Here is a 19124-nt window from a genome sequence, read left to right on the forward strand (position 1 = left end):
TGTACAACGAAAATGATCGGAGAGCAAGTGAATGTGGGCAATTTGCACATAGATCAAGAAGGTCGCACCAGAGAAGGATGAATGTGAGTGCACAGAAAAAAAAGTGTCTCGTAAATTTAAGAAAATTTTTACAATAATTTATTACAAGAATTTTCCAGAATTTTAGTTCATTTTTCGTATTTTCGACGAAAATTAACTACTAGGAAGGAAATTTTACAAATTCTAAGTAGCAATCGTTTAGTTCATGGCCTACAAAATACGATGGAAATTTCCTTAAAAAATTTCTTAACTGGTAGTTAAAAATTCGTTTGTCATGCTATAAAACTACTTGTGAAATGTAAAGTATTTTGTAAATAATAAGTGCAATTTACTATAAGATTTTTTTGTATGAGAAAATATTTTTTTACGAAAAATGAACTTGAAAGTGGATAGCAATTTCTTACTGACAATTCCTATAGTTAATGATTGTTGGTAAAAAATTACCCAATGAAATATTTTTAGTTCACATGTAATTAAATTTATAGACATTTTCGTCCAAAGTGGTAGATAACATTTCTTGAAAATTTTGCAAATTTTAAGTTAAACGTTTCATTGTTCGTAAACTGGTGTGCCTTTACGAATATTATTCTTAGAGTAAATTGTCAACAGATGCGATGAACTAGTGCATAGTACAGAGATCTTTATCGGCATAGTGGAATGTGATCAGTGGTGCCAACTGTTTTGAGCTGAAAATCGTCAATTTTTAAAATATTTTTCGTCAAAATCGTCAAGTTGTCACATAAAATTCGTCAAAAAATCGTCACCTTAAAAACAGGCGAAAAAAACAACTATAAAGGGAAAATATACGTTTTATTCAATAAAAACATAACAAAAGGCATTTGAATTCATTACAATTACATTATACTAAAATAATACAGGAATGGTATATATTATATTTCTAATTCAGGCACGTTTCCATTTTTTTCTTAAACATAGATTTATTTTTAAGATATGACTAGAACATTTAAAGAGAAAATATGTTCTGATTAAAAAAGTTTAAAGGAATACATGTTCTGATTAAATTTTTGGAACAAATCATTCTTGACAGTAACTTCATAACATTCAGAATGATTAAGCTTTAAATAGCCTTTGGACAATAGAATACCCTGTAAAGTTGCAGTTTCAAGCGAATTTCGAATTTTTGTTTTATTCAAATTTACTGCACTAAAAATTCGTTCTACATTGGAAGACGAATGTGGCAGACAGAGCAAGCTTGATACAAATTTTGAAAGTATTGGAAACGCCTGATTGCCATTTCCGCGTTTTATATCTGAAACATTTTTCCAATAGGTCATTGTAGAATTTGTATGAAGTTTCATTTTTGATAACTCACGAACTTCATCATCAAGGTCTTGTTTATTATTTTTGTCTAAAATATTTGGAAAATATTCCGCTAAAATTAAAAATGAATTTTCCGTAGTTTGCTTCAAAAATACATCTGGCTGAAGAAACATAAATTCTTGAGAGAGAAATCATTAATATCAAATCGCATCAAAATTTGTTTCACCAGCTCTATGTAATATATTTTGCAACTTTCAACAATTTCAATGTATTGGTCCTTTGTTATATTACTTGTAATATATTTTTCGTTGAAATATATTCCAAGGTAAATATCTGTTCTTGGCAAGAAAATGTTTTCATCTTCCAATAGATCCACATGGAAGACTTCAATATAATCATCCTTCACGAAATTTCTCAAGATGGTATTTAGAAGTCGATGCAATTCCGTGTATAAATTTTGAATTTGTGATGTTTCACATTGAAAAAGTTTATTGACGTTGTTAATAATTTTAAGAACATACTTTAAAAAACAAAAGTACATCTCATGAGTATCATTTAAATTTCTTTGGACTTCTTTTGCTGTGTCTATTTGATCCACGTTAGCGGCAAATGCGAAATAGATTTTAAGCGGTTCGTAAAGATCAAGTATTCTATTTACTACCATTTCCAGAGAAAGCCATCTTGTCTGTGCTGGATGAAGGATTTTCCTAGGTTTGAATTCCAGTAGTGTTTGTATTTCTGCAAAAGTATTAATCCTCTTGGGACTCTCCGCTATGTAGTTGTAAATTTGTCTCGTTAAAGTTTCAACTGAAGATGGAAGTTTTAAAGCAGCTTTTGAGCTGCACAATGACAAGGAGTGGCAGACGCATTTGATGACAAATAAATGAGGAATTTCCTTTTTGAATCTGCTTGCAACAGAGTTTCTTTTTCCGGTCATAGGTGCTTCTCCATCAGCGCCAAATCCAATCATACGTTTTTTATAATCCACTTTTTTCTCTGCAAAATAGTCCTTCACAGCATTGAATAACGATTCTGCATCTCCATTTTCCACATCTAACAATCCAAAAAATAAATCGAGAATTTCGAAATTTATGCATACTCTCACTACTAAACTTTTTTCTTTGTTATATCTGTTGCACCGTCAATACATAACGAAAAGTAGTTCGAATTAAGTAACTTTGAAAGAGATTGTTGCTGTTGCTCGCCTATGACATTTTTGACAATTGCAGTTGCTTTAGTACGACCTATTGAAATATTGTTTACCGAATGAGAATCTGTTACAGAAGCTTTAAGCACTTTAGACAAATGATCCATAGTTTTGAACGATATGTTGTGTTCCACAAGAAAAAACGACAACATAATTTCTATCTTTTTGGTTTCGTTGTCTTCTCCAGAAAAAACAGATCTTATACTGGGTTGATTGGAAATAGTTGCGGCTTCCGCATCAGAATGTTTTTTGGACATCTTATGTTTTTGAAGACCATTTTTACCAGATGATACTTTTAGTTTCTTTCCACACAATGTGCACGAAAATGTTCCATCTTCCAGGATTAACCAGCTTTTATAATCCGGGTCCCGGACCCATTCTTCTTTGGGAGTCCTCTTTGGCTTCTCAACGGCGCCACGGTCCTCTTTGGATTTCATTGTTTCACTGGATATAGTACCTGAAAAAACATTTTACTTTACATTTGACTACTTATGATTAAGAAAATTATCTCTACCTACCTTTTTTTACAATGAATTTATCCATATTGAAACATTAAATAAACAATTTTTGTAATTGCAGCTCCTTGACCACTTTTTTGGTTGTTTTCACTTTCTCTGTTTTTCCACTTTTGACAAGTGTCAGAAACAGTGGTGGATAATATTCATTAGAAAAACCGCCAAACCCAAGTTCGAGTCAGTGTTACTTTTTAGTGTTTAAAAAAACTTGTTTACATTATGAAAAATCGTCAAATTATAACTACGTTGCTGTGAAAAATCGTCAAATCGTCATAAAAAACGTAAAAGGGAAACACTTGAGTCGCGTAATTTCAAAAATCGTCAACTTATAACTACATTACATGAAATCGTCGTCAAATCGTCACATGCCAAATTTAGCACCAAATATCGTCAAAATGACGATAAATCGTCAGAGTTGGCACCGCTGAATGTGATTAAGGTAAAGATGATGTTACTTGAGTTTTGTTGTGTATACATGAGCGTGGGGTTGTTTTTATTTTGGTTCATTTAGTGGTTTGTGTGTGTGTGTTATTCGCGGATGGTTTATTTGGCTGGATGAGGTGTTGTTTTCAATAATGGCACATGTGTTTTTGTTGTTGTAGGAATGTTTTGGCTTTGCTTGGTTTTGTTTGACATGCTTCAGTTGTATAGTTGGCGTTGGCGTGGGCTGTTGCATCTTTTAAGTAGGTATGCAACAAGGGCATATAAAGGCATGGAATATTTTGGATTTTTGAGACATATATTGGTGTTTGTTTATTAAACCTTTTAAATGAAAGTTATTAATATTTTATCGGTAGTTTAGAAAAAAGTTATTACGAATATTTAGGAAAATATGTTGAAATTGAAAGTGTATTGAAAATTTTATTATTCTATGTAAAAAAATTAATATTCAATTCCAGATGAATTTGGAAAATGTTTGTTATATCTCAGCGTATAGTTTATTCATAAATTGGTAAGTATTTTTTTAATATGACTTTCTTTTAAAAATAATATTTTTTATGTATATTATTATTTGTTAATTAATTTTTTTCTTGGAAACCAGTTTAATGCTTTTCTTTGTTGTAAAAACAATATTTAATTTCAGAGCAACTCCAGATGGATTCGAAGAAATTGAAAAAATAGAGAATTGGTAAGTTTTCTTTAAAAAATTGGCTTTATTTCAACTAGAATATTTTCGTGTTTGTGACCTTTTTATCATCAAAATTACAGGTTTTAATGCCTTATTTTAGTATTTCTTTAATCAAATTTTTTGGAAACCAATGTAAAATTTTTGATGTAAAAACTAATATTTAATTTGAGAATAACCCCTTAAAAAATTTGAACAAATTTTTAGTACTCCTTTGCCTGTAATTTAATAGTGAATTGGTAAGGATTCTTTAACTTTCTTTTAGCCCTGGACAGTCATCCTTATTTTTTGTACATTAACGTCATCCTTCGTCATTTTGACTACGGCTCATTTCAAGACGCTATAATTTTCATCGTGAGCGAAAAAGTGAACCAAACTTGAGTTTATTTTCTTATTCAATTTGGTTTTAAGTAGTATAAAACAAAAATTCATAAAACGGTCGAATTAGTATAACTTAAATTTACCATTTCCCAATAGACTAAAATGCATTTTAAATCGAAAATAAAATTACGTGTCGTCATTTTGGCGAATGATGACTATTTAGGGTTATCAAGAATATTTGGTTTTTTATGCATATTATTATTTTTTTTCATTAGATTTTTTGAAAACCTATTTAATAATTTTATTTAATGTAAAAAATAAATATTTGATTTCAGAGTAACCCAAATAAATTTGGACAACAATACAATTACAATTTAATAGAGAATTGGTAAGTTTTATATTAAAACTTTGGCTTTCTTTCAACTAGAATATTTATTTTATTATATCCTTCACATCGATAACAACACAGTTTTATGAGTTTATTTAGAATACTTCATTATTTCTCTAATTGTTTCAGGTACACATTTTATGAGATACGTTTTCCAAAGAAAAGTTGAGTTCCTTACACCATTTGATAAAATGCCCCAAATATGGTAAGTTACAAGCTAAACTGAAGAACTAAAAATTATATATCATTGCATGGTGTTAATTTTTAACAATTTTCATTATTGTTTCCATTTTTTCCAGCAATATATGTGAAAAAATTACCTACGATGAATAAAAAAAGATAAGTCAAAATGTCCAAACAGCGGGTTCAAATGAACTACTCTCTGTTCCACGTGGTCATAATTTTTATTCACAAAAAACATTGTATTAAGAACTTTCATCATAAGTTTTTATAATAAAGTACTTTTGTTTAAAGAAAGTTTAATTTTAATGTATGAAAATTTTCGTAATAGTAAAACGGTTTGTTGTTCCTTTAATTATTTAATTTCTCTGTACTGTGGAATGATTGATTTAAAAATAGTTCAGTCGTCGACATTTTAAAGAGACTGTTAACCAATTTTTATTATCGGGTTTCCCACAAAATAAGCAAGTAAACCAAAATAATACTGACTTTTCAACTTGGTAGGGGTATATAAATCTTATGGTGTTGTAAAAGTGAACTAAAATACAATGTTATAGATGAACTAAAATTTAAGAAAATTATAAACTAGACAAGTTGAAAAAAATCTTAAGGGCTAAATCATGGTCAATATTACTACAGTTTAGTTCATTTTGCAATGGAAAAGGGTTCACTGTTTTTTCAGTGTGTGGTAAGCAAAACACATGAGGTCCATGTGCCGCCAATTGCGCGAGGTGCGTACATTTATCCATATTTCCATTCCATGCACAATTAAGTGTGCAAACATGGCTGGCATGCTCGATGAAGAGAAATTCGACTGACTGTAAATTTATGATGCGTAAGCAGAGTGTAACCTCCTCCTCCTCATCGTTTTGAGTCCCCTCATCATAATCATGTATGGAACTTGTGAACATATTTATTTGTGTAATTTTCTAAAACACCCACTACTGGAAGCATTGAAGCAAAAGTTATGATCTCTGTCTTTTGGGCCATTTAATTTGGCTCACTTAAATTAAGAATAGATCTAAGGACTATCCCAATTTCATAGGCCGATTAGTAAGTGAAGAAGCTTCGTTTTTTTTTAAGTTAAACTCATCGATTTTTACGGTTTGACACTTTTTCAAAGTGTCCAAGTTTGATATGTTAATTTGGCCTATTCCCAGTAAAGCGCAGTCCTGACTTGATCGGCATTTTAGTGCCAACCTTATTCTCCACAATGACCCAGGAGGAAAAGTCCAACATATAGAGATCACGGTTGCCACTCGAGCCAAAAATAATCTATCAAAATTTGGAGACAACAACCAAACAAAAAAACTGATTTTGCTAGATTTTTTGTTGTCAAAATTTTACTCCCATATGAAATGTTGTCAAAACTTTATTTCTATAGAAATTTTTGTCAAAATTTTACTTTGTCAAAATTTTGTCAATATTTTATATCTGTAGCAAATTTAGTCAACATTATGTCAAAATTTTATTTTTATAGACAATTTTGTCAAAACTCTTATTTCTATAAAAAATTAGTCAAAATTTTATTCCTATAAAAAATTTTGTCAAAATTCTATTTCTATAGAAAATTTTGTCAAAATTTTATTTCTATAGAAAATTTTGTCAAAATTTTATTACTATAGAAAATTGTGTCAAAATTTTATTTTTATTGAAAATTTTGTCAAAATTTTGTCCATAACAAATTTTGCAAAATATTATTTATACAGAATTTTTTGTGAAATTTTATTTCTATTGAAAATTTTGTCAAAATTTTATTTCTATAGAAAATTTTGTCTAAATTTTATTTCTATAGAAAATTTTGTCTAAATTTTATTTCTATAGAAAATTTTGTCTAAATTTTATTTCTATAGAAAATTTTGTCAATATTTTTTATCTATCGAAAAGTTTATCAATATTTTATTTCTAGAGAAAATTTTGTCAATATTTTATATCTATAGAAAAGTTTATCAAAATTTTATTTCTAGAGAAAATTTGTCAACACTTTATTTCAAAATTTTTTCTATAAAAAATTTTGGAAAATATTCTATAGAAATATTTCTACAGAAAATTTTGTCAAAATTTTATTTCCATTAAAAATTTTGTCAAAATGCTATTGTCTAAATTTTATTTTTTATAGAAAAATTTATCAAAAATTTATTTCTATAGAAAATTATATCAAAATTTTATTTCTATAGAGAATTTTGTCAATATTTTGTATCTATTGAAAAAGTTATCAAATTTTATTTTTCTGGAAAATTTTGTCAAAACTTTATTTCTATAGAAAATTTTGTCAATATTTTATATCTATAGAAAAAGTTATCAATTTTTTTTCTATAGAAAATTTTATCAAAAATTTATTTCCATAAAAAATTTTGTCAAAATTTTAATTCTTTAGAAAATTTTGTCAACATTTTATTTCTATAGAAAATTTTATAAAAATTCATTTCTTTAGAAAATTTTTTCAAATTTTTTTCTATAAAAAATTTGCAAAATGATATTTATAGAGAAAATTTTGTCAAAATTTTATTTCTATTGAACATTTTATCAAAATGCTTTCTAACAAATTTTTGTCAAAGCTTTATTTCCATAAAAAATTTTGTCAAAATTTTATTTCTATAGAAATTTTTATCAAAATTTCATTTCTATGGAAAATTTGCAAAATATTATTTATACAGAAAATTTGATTTCTATTGAAAATTTTGTCAAAATGTTATTTCTATAACAAAGTTTTGTCTAAATTTTATTTATAGAGAAAATTTTGTCAACATTTTATATTTATTGCAAATTTTATTTCTATAGAAAATTTTGTCCAAATTTTGTTTCTATAGAAAATTTTGTCAATATTTTATATCTATAGGAAAATTTATCAAAATTTTATTTTTATAGAAAATTTTGTCTAAACTGTATTTCTATAGAAAATTTTGTCAAAGCTTCATTTCTTCAGAAAATTTTGTCAAAATTTTTTCCATAAAAAATTTTCTAAAATATTGTTTATACAGAAAATGTTGTCAAAATTGTATTTCTATTGAAAATTTTGTCAAAATACTATTGTCCAAATTTTACTTTTTTTCTATAGAAAAATTTATCAAACATTTATTCCTATAGAAAATTATGTCAAAATTTTATTTCTATAGAAAATTTTGTCAATATTTTATATCTATAGAAAATTTAGTGAAAACTTTATTTCTATAGAAAATTTGTCAATATTTTATATCTATAGAAAAAGTTATCAATTTTTTCCTATAGAAAATTTTGTCAAAATTTTATTTCCATAAAAAATTTTGTCAAAATTTTAATTCTTGAAAAATTTTTGTCAAAATTTTATTTTTTTAGAAAATTTTATAAAAATTCATTTCTTTAGAAAATTTTGTCAATTTTTTTTTTCTATAAAAAATTTGCAAAATATTATTTATAGAGAAAATTTTGTCAAAATTTTATTTCTATTAAAAATTTTATCAAAATGCTTTCTAACAAATTTTTGTCAAAGCTTTATTTCCATAAAAAATTTTGTCAAAATTTTATTTCTATAGAAACTTTTATCAAAATTTCATTTCTATGGAAAATTTTGTCAAAACTTCATTTCTTCAGAAAATTTTGTCAAAATTTTTTCTATAAAGAACTTTGCAAAATATTATTTATACAGAAAATTTTATTTCTATTGAAAATTTTGTCAAAATACTATTGTCTAAATTTTACTTTTTTTCTATAAAAAAAATTTATCAAAAACTTATTTCTATAGAAAATTATGTCAAAATTTTATTTCTATAGAAAATTTTGTCAATATTTTATATCTATAGAAAAAGTTATCAAATTTAATTTCTATAGAAAATTTAGTGAAAACTTTATTTAAAAGTTATAATTTTTTTTCTATAGAAAAGTTTATAAAAATTCATTTCTTCAGAAAATTTTGTCAAAATTTTTTCTATAAAAAATTTCCAAAATATTATTTATACAGAAAATTTTGTCAAAATTTTATTTCTATTGAACATTTTATCAAAATTATTTCTATAACAAATTTTTGTCAAAATTTTATTTCTATATAAAAATTTTATCAAAATTTTATTTCTATGGAAAATTTTGTCAAAACTTCATTTCTTCAGAAAATTTTGTCAAAATTTTTTCTATAAAAAACTTTGCAAAATATTATTTATACAGAAAATTTTATTTCTATTGAAAATTTTGTCAAAATGTTATTTCTATAACAAATTTTTTTCAACATTTTATTTACATAGAAAATTTTGTCAACATTTTATATTTATTGCAAATTTTATCAAAATTTTATTTCTATAGAAAATTTTGTCAATATTTTATATCTATAGAAAAATTTATCAAAATTTTATTTCTATAGAAAATTTTGTCAAAACTGTATTTCTATAGAAAATGTTGTCAAAGCTTCATTTCTTCAGAAAATTTTTAAAAAATTTTTTTCTATAAAAAATTTTGTAAAATATTATTTATACAGAAAATGTTGTCAAAATTTTATTTCTATTGAAAATTTTTGTCAAAATACTATTATCTAAATTTTATTTTTTTTCTATAGAAAAATTTATCAAAAATTTATTTCTATAGAAAATTATGTCAAAATTTTATTTCTATAGAAATCAATATTTCAATATTTTATATCTTTTATGATTTTTTATCTCATAATCTCGGCTATAGGTCTATAAATTAAACTTGAAATTGTTGGTTTCTTGTTTTTTATTTTTCTGACGAAGTCAACCGAAATATCGGAAAATAAAAAAACAAGAAACCAACAATTTCAAGTTTAATTTATAGACCTATAGCCGAGATTATGAGATAAAAAATCATAAAAATTAAAATAAAAAGGTCAACAATATCAACAACAAACACAAAATATTTTATATCTATAGAAAAAGTTATCAAATTTTATTTCTATAGAAAATTTAGTGAAAACTTTATTTAAAAGTTATAATTTTTTTCTATAGAAAATTTTATAAAAATCCATTTCTTCAGAAACTGTTGTCAAAATTTTTTCTATAAAAAAATTTCCAAAATATTATTTATACAGAAAATTTTGTCAAAATTTTATTTCCATAGAAAATTTTGTCAAAATTTTATTTCTGTAAAAATTTTTATCAAAATTTTATTTCTATGGAAAATTTTGTCCAAATTTTATTTCTATAAAAAATTTTATCAAAATTTTATTGCTGTAAAAAATTTTATCAAAATTTTATTTCTATGGAAAATTTTGTCCAAATTTTATTTCTAAGGAAGATTTTGTCAGCATTTTATTTCTATGAAAAATTTTGTCAAAATTAGATTTCTTTAAAAAATTTTGTGTCTACAAAAAAGTTTTGTCCAAAGTTTTATTTCCATAGAAAATTTTGTCAAAATTTTATTTCTATAGAAAATTTTGTCAAAATTTTATTTCTATAGAAAATTTTGTTAAAACTTAATTTCTTCAGAAAATTTTGACAAAATTTTTTCTATAAAAAAATTTTGCAAATTATTGTTTATACAGAAAATTTTGCCAAAACTTTATTTTTTATTAAAAATTTTGTCAAAATGTTATTTCTAAACAACTTTTTGTCAAAGTTTCATTTCTATAGAAAATTTTGTCAAAACTTAATTTCTTCAGAAAATTTTGACAAAATTGTTTCTATAAAAAAATTTTGCAAATTATTGTTTATACAGAAAATTTTGTCAAAACTTTATTTCTATTAAAAATTTTGTCAAAATGTTATTTCTATAGAAAATTTTATAAAAATTTTATTCCTATGAAAAATTGTGTCCAAATTTTATTTCTGTAGAAAATTTTGTCAAAATTTTATTCCTATGGAAAATGTTGTCAAGATTTTATTTCTATGGAAAAATTTGTCAACATTTTATTTCTATGAAAAATTTTGTCAAAATTTGATTTCTTTAAGAAAATTTTATTTCTATAGAAAATTTTGTCAAAATTTTATTTCTACAGAAAATTTTGTCAAAATTTTATTTCTATAGAAAAATTTCTCAAAATTTTATTTCTATTGAAATTTTGTCGATTTCTTTAAGAACATTTTATATCTATAGAAACTTTTGTCAAAATTTTATTTCTATAGAAAATTTTCTCAAAATTTTATTTCTATAGAAAATTTTATTTCTAAGTGTTTTAGAAATGATAACAACCTGAAGTGGGTTGCAATTCATGTCAACCATATAGTATGATCTCCCGAACAGTCCTTAATTCATTAATAAGTGCACATGTTAAAAACTAAATTGTTATGATTTCTTTAGACGAGTATTTATTAGACTATTCACAATTTAAAATAACACATATGTGAAAACTATTTTATGAAAATTATCCAATACTCAAAAGTGGTGTTCAATTAAGAATCCATATACTTCTAGAGCAAACATATGCCAGAGGATCATTTTGATCATTTTTCCAAGTACAATGCACAAAACCCAAAGTGTGTATAAACATAAATTCATTAACAAAACTAAATTTATGACAATTTTAAGAGGCAATACTTTTTAAACAACCATTAGCTATAGTAGTAAATAATATTTTAATTAAATGCAAAACAAAAAACCTTCAACCTCTAAACACTTGGCATCATTTGTGTTTTGTGTGAAAAATGTCATTTTATAGATAGATGGTTTCCGCCTAATTTTCTACTATGGGGAAAATAATTATGTATGGTGATGAGTTTGATGACATTGTAGTCCAGAGAGATGAAACAAATTAAATTTTATGGAATTGCAAAATGTAAAACGGTGGCGAATAACTTTATTAATTTAATTAAAATGAATGTTCTATTCTTATTAAATGTATGGCCAATCAATTGTAAGACAACTAAAAAATATAACGAATAAATACGCCAATAAATCTATGGTCTGTCGAAATTCTTTGAAGGAAATAATTCATCAAACAAACAAAAAATCTTAGTCACAAAGGCACATGAACGTTCACCAAAGAATAGTTCTTTTTTGTATAGTAAATGTTTTTTTATATATACAAACTATTCTTATTTTGAAATGATTATACTTAAAAAAAACTTGACATTTAAATAAATTATTTATTTTCCTTATTTTTGTGGTATATTTGTGCATATGAGATCAAAGAAAATGAAATAGTTGTCCTAATTCATTTTGGCTAAATTTATAGGTAATCTTTAACCTTACTTATTATATGAGATCTAGAACTATGAAACAACATTTTAATAATATTTTATTTGTGCTATATATTAATCATCTATTCAATTGCTAATAACCCAGTAAAAATTTGTATAAGGAATTCCTTCTCTAGGTGTATGGTACCCATTTTTTGGACACACATTGTATTTTACGGGGTAAATTTTATATCAAACGGAGAAAATTGTATCTTTATTAAAACATACAGTTTTTCAAGAAAGTGTTTTGACAATGGGATAAAAATTATGTTTTGTTCCAAAATTAAATATAATGAAATTTTAAAAAAATATTTTATTATGTATTTTGCAAAGTATACATACGTACACAGAATTAAAAATTTAATAAAATATTTAATATTTCAATTATTTCTAGAAGTTGAAATAGTTGGCAATGTCAAAAGACTTTCTTGACATACTGTATTTACATTGCAATCGTTGTTCCATTAGTTTGAATAGCAATTCTTTGACACGTTGTGTGTGTGTGCTAAGCTGGCATTAAAGAGAGGGATACAAGTTTGAGAGTCACTCACAGAGCATTCATAGACAAAGAGTGAGCAAACGAGGTGGGAATAATATGATTGTACGTTGTATATGGTAAACGATGGTGATATAGTGGTGGTGGGGGAGTGTGGTGGGTGTTACGTGTAAAAATGGTCATTAGTAATTCTACAAAGTAATATTAATTATATTTCGTTTAAGAAAATTTAGAATAATAAATTACACAGTTTTAATATTTGACAGGTGCTACAAAGATGCAATATAAAGATATGTGGCTATTATAATAGGGTCACATTTGGTATGACTGGCAAGTGATTTCATTACCAATTTAGCTTCATCTTCAAGCAAAAATTTCATAAATAGAGGAAAATATAAAAGATTTTTCTTATAAAAAGTTTGAGTACATATCAAACCATTTTCCATAAAATAAGAATTTTAAGCTAACGACGAAACCAACAATAAAAAACAAAATCCAATATATTTTTTTTATTATTGGTTTGATCTTTAGCTTAAAACCATGCGTTGACTAAACTGCAAGAGTAGCTTAACCAAAAAAAAAAAAAATATGTATTTGGGCAAAGCCCTATAGACTGTAACCATCTGGATGGATCGCCGTTTCGGAATTACCACATTCATTATCAGCATCCTCTACTTGCAGCGAAACTGTCAACCAATTATCAGAATAAATTCGGGCAATTCACTAAACTCAAAGTGAATTACACTCGAACCTCCCAAAGAAAGGTTTTCGATAGTCAGCTTTGCCTATATAAATTTTTGTACAAATAACTCTCCACCATAAGATGGGGGTATATTAACTTTGTCATTCCGTTTGTAACACATCGAAATATTGCTCTAAGACCCCATAAAGTATGTATATTCTGGGTCGTGGTGAAATTCTGAGTCGATCTGAGCATGTCCGTCCGTCCGTCTGTTGAAATCACGCTAACTTCCGAACGAAACAAGCTATCGACTTGAAACTTGGCACAAACAGTTGTTATCGATGTAGGTCGGCTGGAATTGCAAATGGGTCATATCGGTCCACTTTTACGTATAGCCCCCATATAAGCGGACCCCCAAATTTGACTTGCGATTGCTCTAAGAGAAGCAAATTTCATCCGATCCGGCTGAAAATTGGTACATGGTATAAGTATATGGTCTCTAACAACCATGCAAAAATTGGTCCACATTGGTACATAATTATATATAGCCTCCATATAAACCGATCTCCAGATTTGACTTGCGGAGCCTCAAAGAGAAGCAAATTTCATCCGATACGGCTGAAATTTGGTACATGGTATTCGTATATGGTCTCTAACAACCATGCAAAAATTGGTCCATATCGGTCCGTAATTATATATAGCCCCTATATAAACCGATCACCAGATTTGAACTCCGGAACCACTTGAACGAGCAAAATTCATCCGATCCGGTTGAGATTTGCAACGTGGTGTTAATATATGGCCGCTAATAACCATGCCAAAATTGGTCCATATCGGTCTATAGTTATATATAGCCGATCCCCAATCACACAAAAATTGGTCCATATCGGTTCATAATCATGCTTGCCACTCGAGCAAAAATAATCTAGCAAAATTTTATTGCTATAGAATATTTTGTCAAAATTTTATTTCTATAGAAAATTTTGTCGAAATTTTATGCCTATAGAAAATGTTGTCAAATTTTATTTCTATAGAAAATTTTGGCAAAATTTTATTTCTGTAGAAAATGTTGTCAAAATTTTAATTCTATAGAGAATGTTGTCAAAATTTTAAATCTTTTGAAAATTTTGTTCAAATTTTACTTCTATAGAAAATGTTGTCAAAATTTTATTTCTATAGAAAATTTTGTCAAACTTAATTATATACGTATTTAAACGGCCATTTTATGTCTAATATATACCACGTATGGACTACGTGGTATATATTACGGTATTAGGAAGTTTTAAGATACCTTGTCATCGGCAAAAGTTACCGCAACCCAAGCAATTCGATTGTGGATGACAGTCTTCAGTAGAAGATTCTACGCAATCCATGGTGGAGGGTACATAAGCTTCGGCCTGGCCGAACTTACGGCCGTATATACTTGTGTTAATTTACGGAAAGTGACTGTATGGTACTTTGGTCTATTTCTGGCGAAGTGTCGTTTTGAGTTGATCGAAAAAATTTTCTATAAAAATTTTCTATAGAAATAAAATTTTGACCAAATTTTCTATAGAAATAAAATTTTGACAAACTTTTCTATAGAAATAAAATTTTGACAAAATTTTCTACAGAAATAAAATTTTGACAAAATTTTCTATAGAAATGAAATTTTGAGAAAATTTCCTATAGAAATAAGATTTTGACAAAATTTTCTATAGAAATAAAATTTTGACAAAATTTTCTATAGAAATAAAATTTTGACAAAATTTTCTATAGAAATAAAATTTTGACAAAATTTTCTATAGAAATGAAATTTTGACACAATTTGCTATAGAAATGAAATTTTGACAAAATTTTCTATAGAAATAAAATTTTGACAAAATTTTCTAAAGAAATAAAATTTTGACAACATTTTCTATAGAAATGAAATTTTGACAGAATTTTCTATGGAAATAAAATTTTGACAAAATTTTCTATAGAAATAAAATTTTGACAAAATTTTCTATAGAAATGAAATTTTGACAACATTTTCTATAGAAATGAAATTTTGAAAAATTTTCTATAGAAATAAAATTTTGACGACATATTCTATGGAAATGAAATTTTGACAAAATTTTCTATAGAAATAAAATTTTGAGAAAATTTTCTAAAGAAATAAAATTTTGACAAAATTTTTATAGAAATGAAATTTTGACAAAATTTTCTATAGAAATAAAATTATGACAAAATTTTCTATGGAAATAAAATTTTGACAAAATTTTCTATGGAAATAAAATTTTGACAAAATTTTCTATAGAAATGAAATTTTGACAAACTTTTCTATAGAAATAAAATTTTGACAAAATTTTCTATAGAAATAAAATTTTGACAAAATTTTCTATAGAAATGAAATTTTGACAAAATTTTCTATAGAAATGAAATTTTGACAAAATTTTCTATAGAAATAAAATGATGACAGAATTTTTAAATAAAATTTTGGGAAAATTTTCTAAGAAATGAAATTTTGACAAAATTTTCTATAGAAATAAAATTTTGACAAAATTTTCTATAGAAATGAAATTTTGACAAAATTTTCTATAGAAATGAAATTTTGACAAAATTTTCTATAGAAATAAAATTATGACAGAATTTCCTATAGAAATAAAATGTTGAGAAAATTTTCTATAGAAAAGAAAATTTTGACAAAATTTTCTATAGAAGTGAAATTTTGACAAAATTTTCTATAGAAATAAAATTTCTATAGAAAATAAAAATTTGGGAAAATTGTCTATAGAAATGAAATTTTGACAAAATTTTCTATAGAAATAAAATTTTGACAAAATTTTCTATCGAAATGAAATTTTGACAAAATTTTCTATAGAAAAGAAAATTTTGACAAAATTTTCTATAGAAGTGAAATTTTGACTAAATTTTCTTTAGAAATTAAAATTTGACAAAATTTTCTATAGAAATAAAATTTTGACAACATTTTCTATAGAAATTAAGTTTTAACAAAATTTTCTATAGAAATAAAATTTTTTCAAAATGTTTTTTCTATAGGGTATATGTAGGTAAATAAAGGGGCCAATTTTGAGATCTAATGATATCTGTTTAAATCCCCCAATCGGCTAATCGAAGGCATATATTTTCAGCAAACCTCTATGGCAAGTAAACCCCATCATTTTGTTTGTTCACAATGACTTCTCATCGGAAAAAACCAAATTTGTAATCTGGCCACTTTAATGCAAGCGAAGCAACTCCTGTGTTCTTTTCAGCCTAATTTGTTTTGTGCATCGGTGAGCTCTTATACTTTTTGGAACTTCAAGGGTTTTCGTACAAGATAATTTTTCAATATGTCTTTCATCCACAGCGGCGTGGTGCAATGGTTATCATGCCCATCATGCATATATAGGATCATGGGTTCAATCCCAGTTTCTTGCGAACACCGAAAATGTTTTCAGCGGTGCATTATCCGTTCTCAGTAATGCTCGTGACATTTGTGGGTGATTCAAAGCCTCTCTAAGTGATTTCACATTAAGGCGAAATGCCGTTTGGACTCGGTTATAAAAAGCCCAAGGACAAGAAAAAAGTTAACCACAATGGACTGAATAGTTTAAGTACAGCTTAGATTTTGATCAAATCTGGTCTTCACTTATTGAATCATTTGTGGTGATGTTACCGCTTTTTTGCGTTCACATTTTGGATACCATGTAACACTATTTCGGATGCCATTTATTCACATTTAAATTTATTTCATTTTCGTTTGTAAATACATCAAGGCAACATTCGTTGAAAAACAGAGCAATTCCCCATCTCTATGAAATTTTTAGTCTAACAGATACAGCCTATACGTAGCGAAACCTGATCACAAGCCAATTTTTTATTCGCCCAAAAGACATTTGATCTGTTTGATTTTTTATTTAACATTTTAAATTTTATGGCTCCGTTATTTTATCCATAAATGTCAATATGGGAATTTATGTCATCTCATTTCAATTGTATACAAATATTGATGGTAATCAAACAAGTCCCATGATTTGTTTAAAAGTCAATCCATCATCATCATGAGAAGACAGCATAACTATCATAATCATTGTCATCGTCAGCATTATAAATAAATTTCACTTTCTTTCTTTCCCCTATGATGGGCAAAATAGACTAGTTCGTTTGTCTCAATCAAAGATATACGCATGACTATATCAAAGAATTTACATAAAAATAGGGGAGGAAGGGGAATCCCCAATAGACAAATAACCAAAATTTAGTCTTTGTAGCCATTATACACACACACACACACCTATTGTCAAATGGCTGCCACCGCAGAATTAGTTTTTCGTTTTCCTTAGATACCATGACAATGATGATGATCACCATCATCATCATCATCGGTATTATAATCATTGAAATTTCTTCTTAACTGGTAGGTGGAATACTTCGAAAGCCTGATATCATCACATCATAGCCGAAATACCTTGCCGTCATCATCATCATCCCCCATCATTAAGGCACTCACATTCGTTGACACTAGATAGTAGTGCATCACTTTCATCTCCCAATTGGCAAACCAATACAAATGTCGAAAATATTTGAAATTCCTTTTCGATTTCGTTTTTTTTTTTCAAATTGTCTTACTAGAATTTTTGCAATTTTTTTTATTATCTTTATGTCATAGAATTTCATAATTTTTTCCTTATTTTTGACACTTAAATGGTTTTATTTTTGAGCATTCTCACGTCTTGTTAATTAACTCAAAAAAATAACGATGCGCCATGCATTTCCTTCATTTATTTTGGATCATTCATCAGATGTCGTCATTTATTATTCTTGAAATGATATTTGTGCACATTTTAAGCGAAATTAATAGAAAACAAGCGTGTGCTAGTGCCAATTTAGTTAGAAATGTCACCTAATTGTTTGGCAACCATATTAATTGAATGGTCGACTTTGGAAGGTACCCTAAATGCAGAGAGACTAATAGAATGGAGCTATTATCAGAGGTGGAGCATTTTACTTTATTTCTACAGAAAATTTTCTCAAAATTTCATTTCTACAGAAAATTTTCTCACTACTTCTATAGAAAATTTTATCAAAATTTTACTTCCATAGAAAAGTTTGCAAAAAATTTAATTCTATAGAAAATCTTATCAACATTTTATTTCTATACAAATTTTTGTCAAATTTTCTTTCTCTAGAAAATTTTGTCAAAATTTTATTTCGATAGAAAATTTTGTCAAAATTTTATTTCTATAAAAAATTTTGTCAACATTTTATTTCTATAGAAAATTTTATCAACATTTTATTTCTATAGAAAAACTTATCAAAATTTTATTTCTATACAAATTTTTGTCAAATTTTCTTTCTATAGCAAATTTTGTCAAAATTTTATTTCGATCGAAAATTTTGTCAAAATTTTATTGCGATAGAAAATTTTGTCAAAATTTTATTTCTGTAGAAAATTTGTCAAAATTTTATTTCTATAGAAAATTTTGTCAACATTTTATTTTTATAGAAAATTTTGTTAAAAATTGATTTCTATAGAAAATTTTGTCAAAATTTTAGTTCCATAGAAAATTGTGTCAAAATTTTAGTTCTATAGAAAATTGTGTCAAAATTTTAGTTCTATAGAAAATTGTGTCAACATTTTATTTCTTTAGAAAATTGTGTCAGCATTTTATTTCTTTAGACAGTTTTTTTTTTCAAAACTGTATTTCTATAAGCCAAGAGCCTTTGTTAAATTTTTGTCAAATTTTCTTTATATAGAAAACTTTGTCAAAATTTTATTTCGATAGAAAATTTTGTCAAAATTTTATTTCTTTAGAAGGTCTTGTCAA

The sequence above is a fragment of the Haematobia irritans genome, chromosome 4 (assembly GCF_050003625.1).
Source record: "Haematobia irritans isolate KBUSLIRL chromosome 4, ASM5000362v1, whole genome shotgun sequence".
NCBI lineage: Eukaryota > Metazoa > Arthropoda > Insecta > Diptera > Muscidae > Haematobia > Haematobia irritans.